Here is a 19,029-nt window from a genome sequence, read left to right on the forward strand (position 1 = left end):
CATGTTGCACGATGCTTCTTCATTTTTTAAATAAAACTGTAAGTGAGTGGCGTGTGAAATTACTGCTGATTTTTGATAAAAAGAATATGGTTGTGAACCATTTCCATGTTCTTACTGAGTGGTATGAATTTTTTAAAGAAATGGCTGCCAGTGATTTTGTTGTATCTGCTTAAGAAATCTTTTGCTAAAGTGGGGCTTGGCTGTTTAGAGTTTATCACATTTATTCACAATGGTAGAACAGTCATATCATACCTATTTAGGTGTCATTTTATTTGCTGAGAAGTTTTTGTTGCTGTAGGCAGTATGGCTATGGGTCTGTAGTGTTCGGGTATGGCAATAGAGATTGATTTTAGGGTAGTGTTAAATTTATAGATTATTCCATGTGTGAGAATATAGTGTAAAAAAACATTAACTGTCTGTGCAAAGAAGTTAGCAATTAAGGAAACAGCTGTTCTAATGTATGCTGGGTACAGACTGATTTATTCTGTTGTGGGTAAGTTCACTATGATTTTGTGTATGTCACTTCTTCTTTTTAAAGTGAAAGGATGGAATGATGGGGACTGTTAAGTGAGTATGGTTACTCAGTTGTTTTATTATGGTGTTTTATTATGTGTCTGCAATTAGTTTATCATTTGTCAAATTAGTTTTATAATAAGGATACTATTGAATAGGAATCTGTTATGAATATGCTCTCTGACTGAAATGCAGCAGCATAATTTTGTATTATTATTCATGACCATGTATTAAATTACTTCCAAAAGTGCCAAGCACAGATATATATATATATATATATATATATATATATATATATATATATATATATATATATATATAAATATATATATATATATACACACACACACACACACACACACACACACACACATATATATATATATATATATATATATATATATATATATATATATATATATATCCCCCTCTGGTCAGTATCCCCAAATGCCTTTTTCCATCTATGTAATTTCTGTGAATGTTTTTGACACATAGCAGGAACGGGCGCCATTCCTAAGTCAGGGTACAATTAAGTTCTCAAAATCAGTTTTGCTTCAGTCTTCATTGGTGCTCAGGATTGCTATTCTCATTGTCTGCCATCCACCCAAAATTGCCCCCTTCTGTAGCTCATGTGGGGTTTCATAATATTGGAAAAGACTGTCTGATATTCAGAATCTGTTCTACAATCATTGTCTAATACCAAGTGGTTTTCATGCAATACACTGGTCTGTGAGTATGTTTGTACTATCCACTTCTTTTCTTAAATATTCAAGTTTAATTTGAATTCCACTATGTCATTCCTTCAAACGAACACTTTATTACACTGACTGAGCACTTTCATCTGCTCATATTTACACTAAAACTCAGAGTCTGAAGATGTCTGACTGTGAGCAGATGAAAGCACTCCCTCTGTGTGTAATCAAGTGCTGCTTTGAAGGAATGACACATTTGTTTCACATGTTTCTTATTTTTATTTTGTTTTTAAAGTCTAGTGCAGGGTGTTTATCCATTATGTTTTTTATACATTCCAGCTCTACTGAATAATGACAGTACACAGTGACATCTCCATATTAATAAACTTTCTTCTGTTACTGCTAAAAGTATTACTCCCTCAGCTAGTAGTGAAGTTATGTGCAACTGTGTAAATCTCTCCATGATAGTTATATAGAAAGATAGTCAAATAAAATAGTTTTATTGTTGAATAAACAGCAAAATAGATGTAAGTTATTATATTAAGTCAGTACCAGAAGTGTATAGACATAGTGGGGTAATGAAGACCCTAGAAGACAGAAGCTGCAAAAAGAACAATCATACAGGGTAAACAGTTGCTTTAACCTATGAGGTATTGCCTGCTAAAATGTTTTAATTAAACTAGGTAATGCCTTTTGGTAACCAGGATAACAGTGCAAGTTATTAGCTTCCAAGTGAAGTAAAAGAAGTTATGCAGCTAAACAAACTTTAATAGTTAACTAGCACTTATTTTAAAATTCTGTTTTAAAACTTTTAGATCAAGCTCACTGCCACAACTCCTCCGGATTACATTTATCACAATTGTCTTGTGTCAGATCAAAGGTCATAGGATCATAGGAGCTACAAGGCAACTTAGCCTCTAGGCCATTTCTGCTGTGCCAGTACCCACACATATACTTTACCTCCCATTTCAAGGAGGTCCAGACTAGTCATAGAGGGGTAAATCTAGGAATAGCCATCCAGTTGTCCAGCTCCTTCTAAAATGAAGGCAGTGTGTCACACTACTTAACTTGAAGAGGGAGTTTGTTATTCTGGAAGTTAATACTCAAGCCTCAGTTTGCGCAGTACCATTAGCGTTGATACCAGTTGCATCCGAGGTTTCACTCATTATCTGTGTAAGGCTGCCACATTGAGAAGAGGCAAACATTTTGAAAAAGGCCACATCTTTTGCTTTGCCCATTGTCTCACTAATTTTAATAATTAATGGTGCAGTTTCTCCCTCAAAGTTACTTATCATTACTTATCTCAGTACTTAGCTAATTTGCAAGGGAGCTGTGATTTTCCTTGGTAGTCCCAGCAGAGGCAAGGTACTGTACACTTTATCTGTTAAAACAGCACCAACATTTACTTAAACATTTTAAGTTTCAGGCTCCTATTCATTTCTGTTCCTTAGAGATTTAATGTGCAAATTCCTGTACTGTTTTATTCTGCTCCTTTGATAGCCAAAATGTTGATGCTCTGTGTAAAAACTTGTATAATTATTGCAGAAAAGCCTGCAATAGTGAGATAGTTACTTTGTGTTGCTTATTACAGAATGTATACCTTTTTTCTAATTCCGCTCTTAGCTAGTTGAAGTGATGATGCACTGTGTAAGAACTTGTATATGTTCTGCAGCAAAGCTCGCAGTACAGAGGTAATTACTTTGCAATGCTCAGTACAGCATGTATAAGTAACTCTGCTTTTTGCTAGCTGAAGTATTAGTACCTTGCTGTGTTAGCAGTTACTGTAGGAAATCAGCAACTTACCTCTTGATTACACGGCTTTCAGGGGGACACAACTGTTTCTCACACTTGTCCCCATCTTTCCTAAAACTGAAAATTAGTTTGAGATGTTCTAAATTCATAATACCAAGGTTTAAAAAGTATCCTTAATCTGTTTTTTTTCTTTGTCTCTAACTTTGCAGGTAAAAGTTGAGAGATATGTAATTTGCAAGGTAATTGTGTTTTTGCCAGGGTAGTAACCAGCATATGTGTGATACTGTATACTTCACTTCTTAAAGTAATCCCTTAGTTTTACCTTAGTAGTAACTGTTACTTTCTAATTTTTAGATTCAGATTTCTACTCATTTCTATCCCTGGGTGGTTTAAGTATGAGACGCCCATCCCAGCTGGGACCTGGGATTATTTAAACAACTCCCACATGGAGCTGCTTTTCTTCTGATTCTCTTGTTTGCTAGCCAAGGTGTTAACATCTTGCCGTGGTAAAGGCTATCATATTTTACCTACATATACTAATGTGCAGCAAACTGCATTACAGGGCATGGCAGGCTGAATGCACAATTAGCCTATGTCTGAATTGTTACTGTACTGCATTGCATGCTTGTAGCTAATTGGAAGAAAGAGTAAATCAGATGCTGATATCGTAGTTAAGAATATACATATTCTATATATTGAATGTTAATTTATATGATTTGTAAAATGCTTCAAGCTGTAAAACTCTTCACGTTCCTGCATGTTGTTTTTCTTAATGCTACTGGAGCAGATAAAGATCCATGCATGACAATGGATTTTGATCAGATATGAAGGCTCATAACTAGCTTGTTACATGTTCTTAACATGGTTGTCGAGTTTCACCTCTTGAGCTTCACTGCTTCGTACTCAAGATGAATTTCATGACCTCCATGTTTCAAACATATAGCAAGCTGTTTATGATTTAAAATTTAATTCAATAATCCTCCATAGTTTAAAACAATGGTCATACCCTTTAAGCTTTGTGTACTTTAACCAAGAGGCAAAATGAAGCTGATTACTTTGATTTAACAAAGTATCTGCTGATGGTCATGATAAATTGTCTGCTGATGGTCACATTTCTTCCCTCCTGTGTAGCCTGTTAGAATAAACAAATGACTGTTTAAAAAAATTAGGAAATCCACAGAATTCCATTTGGAAAACATACTTTATAAATGTGTGGGAACTTCAAATAACTCAAAATACCTGATAAGCATTCACCAAAACTGAACTTCCTAACAAACACGGAACTCCTGACATTCAAAAAAATATCTTCACAACTGACAATCCCATAATCACTGAATCTGTAAACCATTTATTTTCTTCTATTTCTGGTGACTTTCCTTGTTCTGTAGCACCTTATGCATTTTTTTATTCACTGGCTATGATGAAAAGCTACCTATGGTTCAGTAATATTTCCATTTTAATTGTGAACAAACTACATTATGTCCCCTTCTGTTGCATGGGTTCCTATTATATAATCGAAGTCGCAATCCTTCAAAAGCGTCTTGATCGAACTTGAAAGCACGAAAGAGAAAAAGAGTGAAACAGCATATAAGCAATTTCTTTCCCTGGGAAAGAAATTGCTTGGCCACCTCCATTACTTTGCCGTTTTTCTCACAGTAGTGCAATCTTGGAGTTGGTATATTTAAGTAGGGAGTGTGGGGGACACAGCCCCCCACATCAGGGGGTATGAGGGGGCAACACTTTATGTAATGTTTTGAAGTTTTTATTTTTATTTTTTTTTTTTTCTGGAACAGCAATTTGTTTTCCCTGGGAAAAAAAATCGTTGTTCCAAGTGTTTGGGATTGTAAGCTTTCGCTTACATGGGGTCGATAAGTCAGCGTTCGCTGATTTAATATAGACCTTGTTTCATTTCCTCATCTATACATTTCTTCATCTTTCTTTCTCATAAATCTTGATCTCATTAGGTTTATATTTTTCAAGTTATAATGTTTTCAGTTACATTATTACATTAATATCATCAATCCTACATTGGATAACAGCAATGGATATGTTATTCAAAGTGAATAATGACCACTATTTTGTTTACTTACATTATGATACACATTCTGAGGTAATTTCATTAGATTTATTGTATTTCCATTGGTATTAGTTGCTGTCACATTAGTTCTTATTTTAAAAGACACCTACTAACAGGAATGAAGCTGTAGGGAAGTCGTTCAAGTTTCCATGTTGTTATCCCAATGTAAATGTCCTTTGTTCTTTGATGCATATCCTAAATGCAAGCAAAGCTACAGTATATATATATATATATATATATATATATATATATATATATATGCATATATATCAATCAGAATCAGAATCAGAATAAGAAAATACTTTATTGATCCTATAGGAAATTGCTTATGTTACAACTACACAGATAAACATAGACACAAGTAGGCCAAACACATTTGTTACATAATTAGATATGAAGATACTATACTCACTTATGTTACTCTACATATATAACAGCAACACCTGACAAGTACACTGTTGACTATAGCCAATGTATTGGATGAGTTCAATACCACATTTAGTAGTGACTTGAAAGGGAGAGCCTTTCATGTAAATTTCTACTCACGCTAGGATATGGGATATTGCACATTATGATACTTTAACTAAGGTATAGCATATTGCACAAAGGATAATTCCATTGATTATTAATATTGCACTGAAAAAATAGAGATAAAAGAGAGATAAGAAGGATGTGGGGAACATGGGTAAGAGTTTAATATTGCATTATGTGGTCTCCTTCAGTATTGGGGATGGCTAAGAAGGTAGGAGGTGTTATAGAGTCTGATAGCTATGGGCAGGAAGGATTTCCTGTGATGTTCAGTGGAGCACTTTATGCTCCTTAGTCTCCTGATAAAGGAACTTCTCTGTCCAGCCACCACTCTGTTGAGTGGGTGGCCAATATTTTCCATGATGAGCTTTAATGGAGCTAACATTCTTCTCTCAGCCACGGTTTCAAGGGTGTTCAGTTCTTTCCAATTACTGAGCTGGCCTTCCTTACTAATTTATTGGGTCTGTTTGCCTCAGCCTTCTTTATGCTACTATCCCAGCATGTCACTGCAAAGAAAATAGTGCTGGCCACCACAGTCTCATAGAACAACTGCAGCATAGTGTTGCCGACTCCAAAGGATACAAGTCTTCATGGTAAGTGCAGCCTACTCTGATGCTTTATATGCCACCTGCAAGTTTTTGGACCAGTTCAGCTTACTGTCCAGGTGCACCCCCAAATACCTGTAGTCCTGAACAATCTCCATGTCAACCCTCTAATTGACAGAGGGGTCATTGAGGCATGAGATTGTGATTTCCCTGGATGTACTACCAGCCCCTTCATTTTACTGATGTTCAGCTGCAACTGATTAATCTCACACCAGCTCACAAAGCTGTCCACCATCCTCTGTCTTCTTCCTTGTCTCCATGCCTGATACTACTAAGACTGAGTCATCCAAGAATTTTTGCAGGTGACAGCACTCAGTGTTATAGCTGAAGTCTGTGGTATACAGGGTGAAAAGGAAAGGTGATAAAACTGTCTTGTGTGGTGTTCCAGTGCTACATAGCACTGTATCAGACATGCAGCCCTGCAGTCGCACACATTGCAGCCTATCGGTCACATAATCCAGGATCCATGAAACGAAGGAAGCATCCACATTCATCGCTGACAACTTACGCCCCAGCCTCTCTGATTGGATGGTGTTAAAGGCACTTGAGAAGTCAAAGAGCATGATTCTGATGGATACTCCCAGTTTGTCCAGGTGACTGCATGATCTATGCATAAAGTGGATAATGGCATCTTTGACCCCTATCTTCTCCTGTTATATGAACTGAATGAGGTCTGACCTGACCTTGGGGCAAAGTACTTCCAGGACCAGCCTATCAAGGACTTTCATGCCATGTGATGTGAGCGCTACAGGGCTGTAATATGAAGTATCCCCCAATCATACCTTCTTTGACACCAGAATCAGGCAGGATATTTTTCACAACATGGGTACCCTATGGGTACTGAGCTCAAGTTGAAGATCCTGAGTAGCACCCCTCCAACCAGTGAGGTGCAAGTCTTCAGCACCTGTGGGCTAATGCCATCAGGCCTCACCACTTTTGTACAGCAAAGTCTTCTTAGGTCTCTGATCACTCAGTCTTCTGATAGGATGATAGTCAAACTATTAGCCTCTGCTTTGCCAGCCGAGGTGGGAGTGTGAGCAGTTTTTGTTTGTGCCATGTGGTCCAGGTATGATTGTGTACCTTCCCTCCCCTGTGTTGAACAATAAAGACTGGGATGGTAGAGGCAGATGAGGTATGCATTTTGCTCTCCATGAGGGCATTTTCCCTTTGCAAGCAGGGACCACATCACATTTGCCCAGTGCATGTTACCAAACCTATTAAAGATCATGTTACACTCATTGGCTCTCTCTTTACTTCCCTCCTTCACACAACTGCTGGACTTATAGCTAGTAAAGGTCTTCAACCCCCTCCATACTTCTTTGCTGTTGCATTTTCTGTTCTAATTTCCTCCTCTCCCTCTTCTTCCCCTCCTTTATCTTCTTGGCCAGCTGTTTCTGTGCCTTTTTCACTGTGTCCCTGTCTCTGGACCTGAATGCTCTCTTTTCTCATTCAGGAGGGCTTTGATATCCATAGTGATCCATGGCTTGTTGTTTAGGAAGCATCGTACAGATTTTAAGGGTGCAGTGGTTTCCACACAGAAGTTGATGTATTCACTGACACAGTCAGCGAGGCTACTGATGCCTTCCCAATGAGGCTTATCAAGGGCATCCCTGTCAGTGGTCTTGAAGCAGTCCTGAAGAGTTGTGCTGGTTTTCCTCATCTGCTTCCTAACATTCCTGATGGTGGCTGGCTGCCTCTTAACGAGTGGCACATAGAGGGAGAGAAGGTGCATGAGGTTGTGGTCTGATCTCCCAAGCGGTGGAATGGCTGGGCAGCTGTATGCTTCTTTAACATTTGCATACATTAGATCCAGTGATCTGTTCTCCCTGGTGGGGCAGTTGACAAACTGGGAGAAAGTACTGGGCATTCTGTTTAGGGAGACAAGGTTGAAGTCCCTGGAGATGAGGACAACAGCATCTGGACAGTTTGCCAGGAGTCTCACAGAGACAGAGTGGATGACATTACACATTGTCATAGTATTGGCTGAGGGTGAAATGTAGACTGCAATTGCATGAGAGAACTCTCTGGGCATATAGTATGGATGCAGCCCGGGCTGCAGATCCATTCTTTCATTACTATGTGTTCAGGGTGGCACCAACATTCATTGATGAAAATCACAAGCCCCCTTCCTGTGGTCTTCCTACTTTCAGCCTGGTCTCTATCTGTCCTCCCACACTGGAAACCATCAGCATCTGCTGCTTTACTATATCAGGTATATGCTCGTGCAGCCATTTCTCAGTGAAGCACATAAAACTGCACTCCCGGTATTCCCTTTTGTTTTTGACCAACACTACAAGCTTATCCGTCTTGTTGTCAGGTGATCTAACACTGTTCATGAGCACAGAGGGGAGATAAGGCTTTTACCTTCTTCTGATTGCCTCCCTATTACCTCGCTGTTGTCCATTGCCTACCTTCTGCTTACCACGTCATTTCACTCCTCCACAGCCTCCCCTCCACCTCCTTCTTAGTTCCCATGTTATGTCCATAAGGATGTCCATCTTGGTGATGTTGTGCACAGTTGTGCTTGTCCTCAGGTCAAGTAGATAGTTTTATTCTTACACAAGTGTCCTATAGTTTTATTCTTACAAAAGTGTCCTATCTGAAATACTGGCAGATTTGTCCTTTGAGTCCTTCCATCTCCCAACACAACCCCTCATCGGAGACTATTATTTATTGTAGTAACTTTGCTCACTGCTTCTTATCCTCTCTGTAGTTTAATCCACTAAAAAAAGAAAAACTTCTGAATTCTGGCCATGTTATGTCAATATCCTTCCAATTTCCAGCTACAGTGAGCCAATGTAAAGAACAGGCCTGCAAGAGATCTAGTGTTAAAAAGACAACACTATCTCGAGTTTGAGAGGGCGCACTTACTAGTTACTTAAAGAAATAACTTAACACAGTATATCTTCACTGACATTAAAGAATTTAAAAACACTTAAAAGCACTGAAACACTTAAATGGATAGGGAGCAGTTATAGCATGCTGCTGCAGGGCCAGAGCCTGCGCAAAAAAACAAGAAATCATTTCAGACCATCAAAACCCAAAACATGAAATAATGAAAGACAGACGAAAAAAATGGACTAAATCAACATTATAGAAAGATTATGCACCATTTGGGTTGAAGTCATATTTACTTGTATTTACCTTCTCATTAAGGATATGTAACCTTGTACTTTAAATATTTAAGTAATGGATGTATGGAAGATACAGCATCCTCATATGGAAGGGAACCTGCCTTCATGTAGAAGCACAAGAAATTATGATTTCAGCCTACCTGTTAATAATTTTGGCATTATACTGTTTTGGGCCTTCTCATTTCTCTTTTGCTTGTTGTTGTTTTCTATGTTGTCATTGGGTTTAGTGATAATAACCACCCAGTCAATAGTGAAGATGGATTTAACCATATTGTGTGCAGTGTATCCATGGGTGCATAGTACAGGTTTTACAGGATATGAGTAAACTTGCCTACACTTCTTGAAACCAGTGATTGTAAGTATGTAGTAGCTTTGTTAAAATAAATGTTTCTTACTATGTTCACAAACCAAAACCAAAGGGATTTTATTGTTTTTGGCTCTTTATTACATAAAGACTTAGAACTATTTGACAGAATGGGTCATGTATTTACTTATAAAATGCAATCTTAGAAAACTAAAGGGCACTGAACATTTTATCAAGCAGTTAGAAAATGAGATCGTGGAGGACTTGTTCTTTCAAGACGAGGAATGTTATAATAAAGTGTTTGAAATTACTGATAAAAAGTATAAATAAATTAGAGGAAGGAAAGCCAAAACATTTTTAAGAAACAAGATAGCTTACCAGAAAAAGGAAGTGTATCTGTTACCTAAAGATACAGTTACAAAGACAACTTATAATCAAAATAATTGTGCAGCCAATGGTCACAAAAATTGTTGTATTTCTTATTTCCCTTTTACTGGTCAACTGGGTCACCAATCAAGGGTTAATATAGGTGAAGATGTTTGCCCTAAGTACTAGCAGAATCCCAAAAATAGTTTTTTAGAGACTGTAAACTATGTACAGAATTATCATTCACCCTGACCCCACCATTCCATGAAGTTTCACCACTGTCCCCCAAGCCAAGAGGAGACCAATTTCCACCAAGAACAGTACCAGATTCCAAATGGAAAGATGGGATGGGGAAAGGCAAGGGGAAAAGAGCATACAAATGGGGAAGTTAGACTTTATCCAAGTCAGTCCACAGCCTTATGAATTACATGGTTTCAAAATGTATAATTATAGATCTCTGCTAGTGAATTATGGTTTGTTTAAGGTCTTTAACAAGGGTTTCTCCTTTGTCCCATCCGCCAAGTTCAATTTAGTGGGCAACCTTATTGAATTAAAGTTATATGCTAGAAGATTAAATTTCAATTTAATCTTTCCAGATAATGAACCAACTACACAAGCATTACATCGACATAGTACGTTTATTCCTCCTCTTGTGCATCCTTTAGCACTATTTGAAAAAATGTGTGAAAATGATTTAAGGTCACTTGATGGTACTATATTTATTTATTTTTTACTTTATCATTTGTTTACCAGGAAGGTCCGACTGGGACATAGTCCATTTTCAGCATAGGCCCAGGTAGTAAAGCTCCACAGACATTTTACAGGATATAAATTTATCAAATATATCAAAATGTATCAAAATAGAAATATTGCAACTTGACTAAGGAACAATATTGTTTAATGACTAAATTGTCAAATGACTATAATCTAAGAATTATTAAGAATTATGAATTAAGAATTATAACAATGGAGGAGTGGAGGAGTTATATTCATGAATATGACTGTTTATTGTAGTAAAATATATCAATATTTAAATAATGAAGAATTCTTTGAAATTGTATCTAGGAATTATGAGATTAACATAGTTTATATGAAAATTGGCTCTGTGACATTTTTTTATGATGGTTGAATTTCAAAAGTGACTTGTGACTATCTGACAGTTAAGGAAACCCTTGCTGCCCTCTGTTTTTGGAGTCCTGAAAACCAATAAGGATATTATGAATCTACCTTTATGCCCTATAGTGGCTACAGGGGGGAAAGACTGAACCCCTAGTTAAGTGGGTTGATCATAAACTTAAGGAATTTTTCAATGATAAGTTACATATTTTAAGGGATTCTTGGCAAAGTTTAGCTCAAATTAGTATTAAGTCCTATAACAAAGAAATGTATTTTGTGACCATAGACGTGAGAGATTTATTTTTAGTCATAGCTAGGAATGGAATGGTTTGAAAAGGCATTGACTACTGGCTCTAACAAGATGAAATAAACCTGTTTCTTGAAATGATGGATATTGTTGTAGAAAATAGTTTTACTTTTTTTCTTTTGATGGTAAATATTATAAACAAACGAGAGGTATAGCCATGGGGGCTTCTTCCACTCCTGTTTTTCTGAATATTATACTATGGATTTGGGAAACATCTTTTGTTATGAAAAGTGATTATTAGAAGCACATTAATTTATATGTTAGATACCACATAAATGATGGCCAGCAGTTATAAAAGTAAAACGTCTTTAATGGAATCCAGATGTAAGTGCTTTCACAGTTACGAAGACAGCTTCTTCAAACAATACTATTAGTCAAAAACCTTCATCCCTTAAATACAGTGCTTAACATTCAAATGCACTACCTTCCTGATTGCTTATTACACATTTAAAGAAAAATCATCATTGCTACTGCAAAAACAGCTAGTACTAAATACATTTACTAAAACTAGTTGCATTCAAGGCTGTATAATAAAATATGTAGCTATAACTACAGTACCTATTTAGCATATTTATCTATACAATATGCAAATTACATATAAACAACCTATAAAAATAAAAATATATTTTTTATTTTGTAAAATACATGTGTTACCCTGCTATCCCACCAGTATACACACGTTGTTTAACATCCTATTAAAACTAAGTTATCTACGCAGAGGTCTAGTTTTTAGTATGGGTTTGATGGGGACTTTGTCATTCACATCACTGCTACTATCTGCTCTTAATTTAATAATCCAATGGGTTTCATTTGTTTCTGTATTATTTTTAACACCTCCACGTCTCCCATCTAATGTAGTTTTTTCCATAACTAAGAAGTGAAATTTATGTGTGTCCCCTTTATGAATGATATGTTTAGCTAAGGCATTAGTGGTGGTTCTGGTATTAATATTTTATATAGATATATATATATATATATATATATATATATATATATATATATATATATATATATGTTCCCTTATCCTATCACAGTGTCTCCAGTCAGTTTTTCCATCATACAATGAGCCACAGCTTATGCAGTGGACTAAATAGACCACATTTATAGTGTCACATGTAGCTGCAACATTAAATGTAAATGTCCTATCAAAATCTGGATGACAGAACTGTCCTGTTGGATTTATGTATTCACAAATGTTACACCTATTACAGGGACTACTACCCATTCTAAACTCATTATTTTCGCTGAGTATTCCTACCCAGTGACTAACATAACCTTTTTAGGGATTTCATAATCATCAGCTGCTAGGATAGGCCAAAACTTCATATATATATATATATATATATATATATATATATATATATATATATATATATATATATATATATATATATATATATTTTAGTGGCTGTTCTAGCATTACTTGAAAAATAAACAGGTTATCTCACTATATTGTGTTTATTGTTACCCCATATTTAAGCTTCCATCCTCTCGATTACATCAGAGAAATAGGGATGTGCCTTCTCTGTTCTTTTTTCCTTGACCTCCCAAATAATATGCCTAACCTTATGTGTGCTATATTTCCTGCTTAAAAATGTATGCTCCAATTCTTCTATTTCTGTCACAGACATCTCATTCTTTTTACATAACCTGGAAATTCTCATAGCTTGTCCCCTTAGTATATTGTCAAATACATGTGGGAAATGCATACCACTTCAGTGTAGTAGATTATTTCTGTGACATGTTTTCCTATGCACTTTGGTGCTAACATCCCCTGTTCGAGGCTTGGACACACTTATGTCCAAATAGGATATCTGCTCATATGAATATTCCATGGTAATATTCAAAAAGGATGTAACACCATTAATATAGAAATTAAAAGCCTCCAACTTTTCTTCTGTGCCTCTCCATGTTAAAGAAATGTCATCTACAAGCCGTCAGTAGAAGCATACTTGTTCCCTGTATGGTCCCTCCATTATGGCTCCTTGCTCCCAAGTGGCGATATCTTAGATACTGTGATGATATTTTATTTTTTTTGGTGTGGTGACATAGATTCTTTGAATGAAATTATAGGCTATATAAACAACATGGTCCATTTTCTTAAATTCATTAGTAATCATAATTTTGACCAAATAGATTTTTTGGATATTACTGTAACAAAAGAACACTTATCAAGGTATATATGGGTCTAATATTTATAGAAAAGGAATATTTTCAAAAAGCTTTTTTATGCTGCAGTAGTTGTAATCCTTTTTGGCAAAAAGGATTTCAGTCAAGGGACAATTTGTACAGTTGTCCAGATTAGAATCTGAGGATGACATTTTAGATGGTGAGATGGAGTCTCTAAGCGGCCTGTTTTCAGCAAGAAGATAGATCTTAGATATGATCAATAAGGATGCTAATGAAATCAAATCTTTTATAGGCTGAGATATAAACCAATCTTAGTGGATTACTATTCCAATGATCTGATAGTAGTCAAGTAATGATTACAGAAATGCTATGGTTCAAGGTTTGGGACAATTACGTGGACTTGATTAGCAAGAATTGGACTTTTATGGTAGATTTATACAATTTGTAGGACAAGCTAGGAGAACATCTCACTGTCATTTGTAAAAGGGGTAAAAATATTAAGGAAATTGTTGAAAGGGATAGGAGCCCAAGTGAAATACACAGTATAGTTAAATGTGGTGCTTCTAGCCAATGTAGGTTTATTTATGATTTGTCCAATCTTATGATTGATTCCTACCAAAAACTGCTTACCAGTAATGGTAGATTTAATTGTAATACACTGGATGTAGTGCATTTAGCAACCTGCCTTGCATGTTTTGCATTTTATACAGGAAAATCAGAAAGGCATTTTAAACTAAGAATCCATGAACAAAATCTATCCATTAAGAAGGATCAAGAAATGCTTTGTATAAACATTCAGTAGATGTCACGATTTCAAGCAATTTTTGTTCTTTACATTGGAGAAAGTACCAAAGATGGAGAGAGATACCCTACAGGAAGCTAAATTGGAATCAAGGGAGTTGTTTTGACAACTAAAACTGAATGCCACCCTCTCCACCTGGTCAAAATGATATCTTTAAACAGTGTTTTAACACTGAGGGCTAATGGGATATGATTACTATTAGTGCCTTTAATGTTTTCCCTTTTTTATTTTTTTTTTCATTGTAAATATATATCGATATTTCTTACAATAAGATAAATATTTAATAATATTTTTTAAACCTATATGTATATTTGTAATTAATTAGTGCTTAGTTTTTTGATTTTCTTCCTTTTTGAAGTATTCAAGATGTGCAACAGGTTTAATGAATCATGTAGTTATATATTTAATTAGAAAGACACAATAACTGGCTGTGTTTTGCTTATGTCACTTTTTGGGATTCTATTTAAACATTTATTTGTTGGTACAAAGGTAGATTCCGATGATGTTCACACTGAATTAAAGCTCTCATTCTTTTATTAAAGTTTGGTATTCTATTCAGTTGCTTGGATTACTTAGGGTGCGATTCCAGGATATTTTGCTTCCTTATGTTCACAAACTTGTTGTGGAATAGTACTTTTTGCTGCAGGAAGCCACTTGCAGTTTTCAGTAGAGACATCAGTGCAATAACACTGCACTTGTTCATATTTCTGTAAGCACAAATATATATGTAATATATTGGTGCTGTTCATTTGAGCCATGGATAGTGTTGCATTAAAGCACTATGCCTGTATCTTTTCAAGGCGCACTTGGGACATCATTTTTACTAACCAGAAGAAGAATTTTATCAGGCAAATGTGTAGATGCTTTTGATCTGGAAGATGAGGTACAGTAAATTTATAAGTTTTTTTTTAACTGGCAACCAGAGTTGTACTGAAGCCAAGTTTGATGGTCTTCTACTGTTATACTACTGTTGTGCTAAACAGAGCTTTGCAGTAGTGATGGTATTTTACCATCCCTAAAACAAATAATTTTAGCCAGTCAAATAGTTCATGTTTCAGGACACTTCATAGCAACAGAATGTGAAAGAATTATCATACAAACCAGAATTATTTTGTACACAAAAGCCTTCTCTAGTATCTCACTTGTTCATAGGTTCATAGGTAGGTACTAAGCTACTGGTCCTAGGACCTATATAAGCCTATCCAAAAAGGTACCCTGGCTTTCTCCACCCAAGAAAATTATTTTCCTATGCCCCTGTCAAACAGAGCCACAGAAGTGATCCTCGTGGTGAATTTCCTATTTACCATCCAATCAAGATTTTTCTTGAAGAGTGCTAATGAGGAGCTTTGTTTGACATAGATAGGTAGTTTGCTCCAGAGTATGGGAAGTCTCTGGGGCAGGAATCTATCCCTCCAGCATGTTCTGTTTATTGTGGTGACAAGCTTTAGGTCCCTAGAGGGTGTAGCTTGTAGGGATTGGGATTTCTTTAAGTGGAGCATGTCCAACGAGTTCCTATTACATTATCGAAAGGTAACGTAATCGAATGATCAAAACTTCAAAATGGCAGCATTTCGAAGATTGCATTGTGGGATCACAGTACAGTGAGGATTGGAATATTTGCCCTTTCCTCACTGTAGTGCATTCTCGGAGTTGGAATATATATTTAGTGGGGAGTGCAGCCCCCCCACAATACAAGCTTCAAAATGCTGCCATTTTGAAGTTTTGATTGTTTGATTACATTATCTTTTGATAATGTAATATGAACCCTGTCCAACAGCTCTAGGTTTGACATAGCTCTGTATGTTAGGCAGAGATTGCCTCTGAGTAAGCGATATACAATGGAGTAAAGCTGGAGTTTTTTGAGATGGTCGGCATCTGTTTGAGGCCGGTAATCCTCTTTGTGAGGTATTTCTGCGATCTTTCCAGTTGTTGTAGATGTCTTGTGAGGTACATACCAAAAGGGGCATTGTACTCTATAATGGGTCTAATGAGTGATGAGTAGAGGGGAACAATTACCTCTTTCTTCTTGGATGAGAAACCTTTTGTGATGAAGTGTGCCACGGTGGCGATGTGATTATCAAAGGAGAGACTACTGTCCACCTCTTTCCCAAGGTCTCTTATCACACTTTTGGTGTTAAGTAGACTACCGCCTATGTGGTAGTTCATGAGTAAAGAGTTTTTACCAAAAGACATGATAATGCACTTTTTGGCATTGAGCTTGAGGCCATGGCTTTGACACCAGGCATCTGTCTCAGTGAAGCCCTTTTGTAGGATGTCCACACCGTTAGGAGTTTCGATTATGGCTCCTAGTTTGCAGTCATCTACGAACTTCATTAGCCAAAGACTTTCTGTGTTAGCCTGTACTTCAGAGAAGTAGATACCAAACAGGAGAGGATCCAGGACTGAACCCTGTGGTACTCCACTTGTCACTGGTCTGAAGTCGGATTTGAATTCTGCTACTCTCACAGTGTGGGTTCTGTCAGTGAGTCAGTTGGCAACCCATCTTGTGACATAGGGATTTGTACCTAGTTTAGTGAGTTTATCTATAATTCCAGAGTGGGGGATGGTGTCAAAAGCCTTGGCGAGATCTAGATAGGCTGTGTGAACCACCTTACCCTCATATATGTCTTTGGTGACTGTTTCAAAGAAGTCTATCAGATTTAGGAGACATTATCTGCCTTTTACAAACCCAAACTGGGTGGGGTCCAGAGTTTGGAGATTACCAATGCCTTTGTTTATAAGTTCCATGATGATATGTTCCATAGCCTTGCAGACCAGCCTTGTCAGGCTAATGGGGTGGTAGTTCCTGGGTTCCGTGGTGGATCCCCATTTGTGGAGTGGGATAACTGTCACTGTGCGCCATTCAGTGGGTACAAAGCCTGAGGTGAGGCTATGATTGAACATGGTACTTAGGTGGGTGCCAGTTCGTTCTGTAGTTTGTGTAGAATGCAGCCTGGGATGTTGTCAGGTCCCATGGATGCTGTGTTCTTGGCTTTGGAGTGTGTGTTTTTTACCTGTGCAGCTGTGATTACAGGAACTTTCCATTCTTCTGGTATAGAGATGGTCCCTTTAGGGGGTGAGAGGGGGGTAAAGTTAGCACTGAACCTATCTGCCCGGGATGCTGGCAATATCAGTTGGTTCTGTATATTTAGTGCCATTGTGCTGTAACTCAGAACAGATCTAAGTGTTGCCATTGAGATTCTTAACATAGCTATAGAATACTTTGTGGTTGTCTTTAAAAACAGTGGCAATTTTGTTTTTGTAACTAGCTTTGGAAGATTTTATGAGGGGATCTCAGCTTTTTACTGAGCCTGACCAGGGAGTTCCTCCAATCATGGGATTTTACTCTTTTTTGCAGCAGTTTCTTTCTTCTGTTGTCAAGTTTGTTTATGGAAGGGGACCACCAGATTGGCTTCCTTTTTTTGGAGGATAGTATCGTAGTTCTGTTTAGGGATAGCACAATCCATGCACTCGTGTAAGTGCTTATAAAGTGCATTTGTGTAGGATTCAGCAGTCATACCTCTATTGTCCTTCTGCATGGGTGAAGTTTGCCACTTCTGTCTTAAGAAGCGTGAAGTTGGTTTTGGAGAAATTGTTTACGGTGGTTTCCCTAATGGGGGGTGGGAGCGGAATGTGGATGTGTAGGGTGATTAGCTTGTGGTCGGATCTGACCAATGAGGAATTGACCTCTGGTGTGGAACACCAGTCACCCATGTTGGTAATGACCAGGTCTAGGATATTGCTGCCTCTGGTGAGGGTGTGGATAAGTTGATTCAAGGCAGTGGAATTTATGAATTCCAGAAAACGTTGAGCAAAAGAGTTGGTACATGAGTAGTTTTCCCAGTTAATGGTGGGATTGTTGAAATCGTCCATTATTAGGGTGTTAGGTTGTACCCTAATATTTTCCAATGTATTAAGAAATGAGGAGTGGGAATCCTGGGGCATGGTGGGGGATCTGTAGCAAGCTACAATTTGGATTGCGGTCTTGCCCAGAGTTAGTTGCACTTGGATAATCTCAGATGCATTATGCTGAGCAACTAGCCTGGAGATGTGGACATCCTTAATGAATGTGGACACCCCTCTGCCTTTAGTGTTTCAGTCCAGATTAGGTAGCCAAAAGGTGTAGTATGAATTATAGCCTGGTAATGCAGGGGTGCTCTCTGGAACCTTGAACCAGGTCTCTGTCACTGCACAGATGTCGATGTTTTCCATTTTAAGGAGTGCCTCAAGTGAGTGCATTTTGAGGTTTAGACTTCTAGCATTGAGTAGCATTACCCTCAGATTTTGCTTGCTTGTACCTGTTACGGTGGTGAATTTGTCATTTGAACCTTACCTAAAAAAGGCAGTATAGGGGTGGCAAGAGCTTTGGCCAGTATCCAGAATCCCAAGGGTGACAGGCGCAGGCCATCTCTGGCTAAGCATTGTGATCTGTCGATCATGTCATCCCAGGCAGACAGATACTGGATCCCCATAGAATAACACCAGAAGCTTAGGCAATTGTTGAAGTCAATCATTTTGTCCTTGTACTGTGGTATTATTCTGGGCGATGACCTGGTGAGTGGAACAACAGTGTGCCTGACTATAGAGTCACCTATGACTATAGTGTTGGGTATGCTGTTATGTCTTATGGGCTGTGGCTGGGTGGCACACTGAGTTTGTGGACTATTTGTCATTTGGGTTGTGTTGGCGGGTGGAGGTTGCTT

General features: G+C 37.4%; 1 protein-coding gene across 2 annotated transcripts in view; it reads left to right on the top strand.

Annotated features, from left to right (window-relative positions):
- CDH20 (cadherin 20) overlaps positions 1 to 19,029 on the top strand; it is a 330,188-nt gene that overhangs the window by 106,175 nt on the left and 204,984 nt on the right. The window lies entirely within an intron of this gene.

This window comes from Protopterus annectens, chromosome 3.part0 (genome assembly GCF_019279795.1).
Source record: "Protopterus annectens isolate FY-2018-M chromosome 3.part0, PAN1.0, whole genome shotgun sequence".
NCBI lineage: Eukaryota > Metazoa > Chordata > Ceratodontiformes > Protopteridae > Protopterus > Protopterus annectens.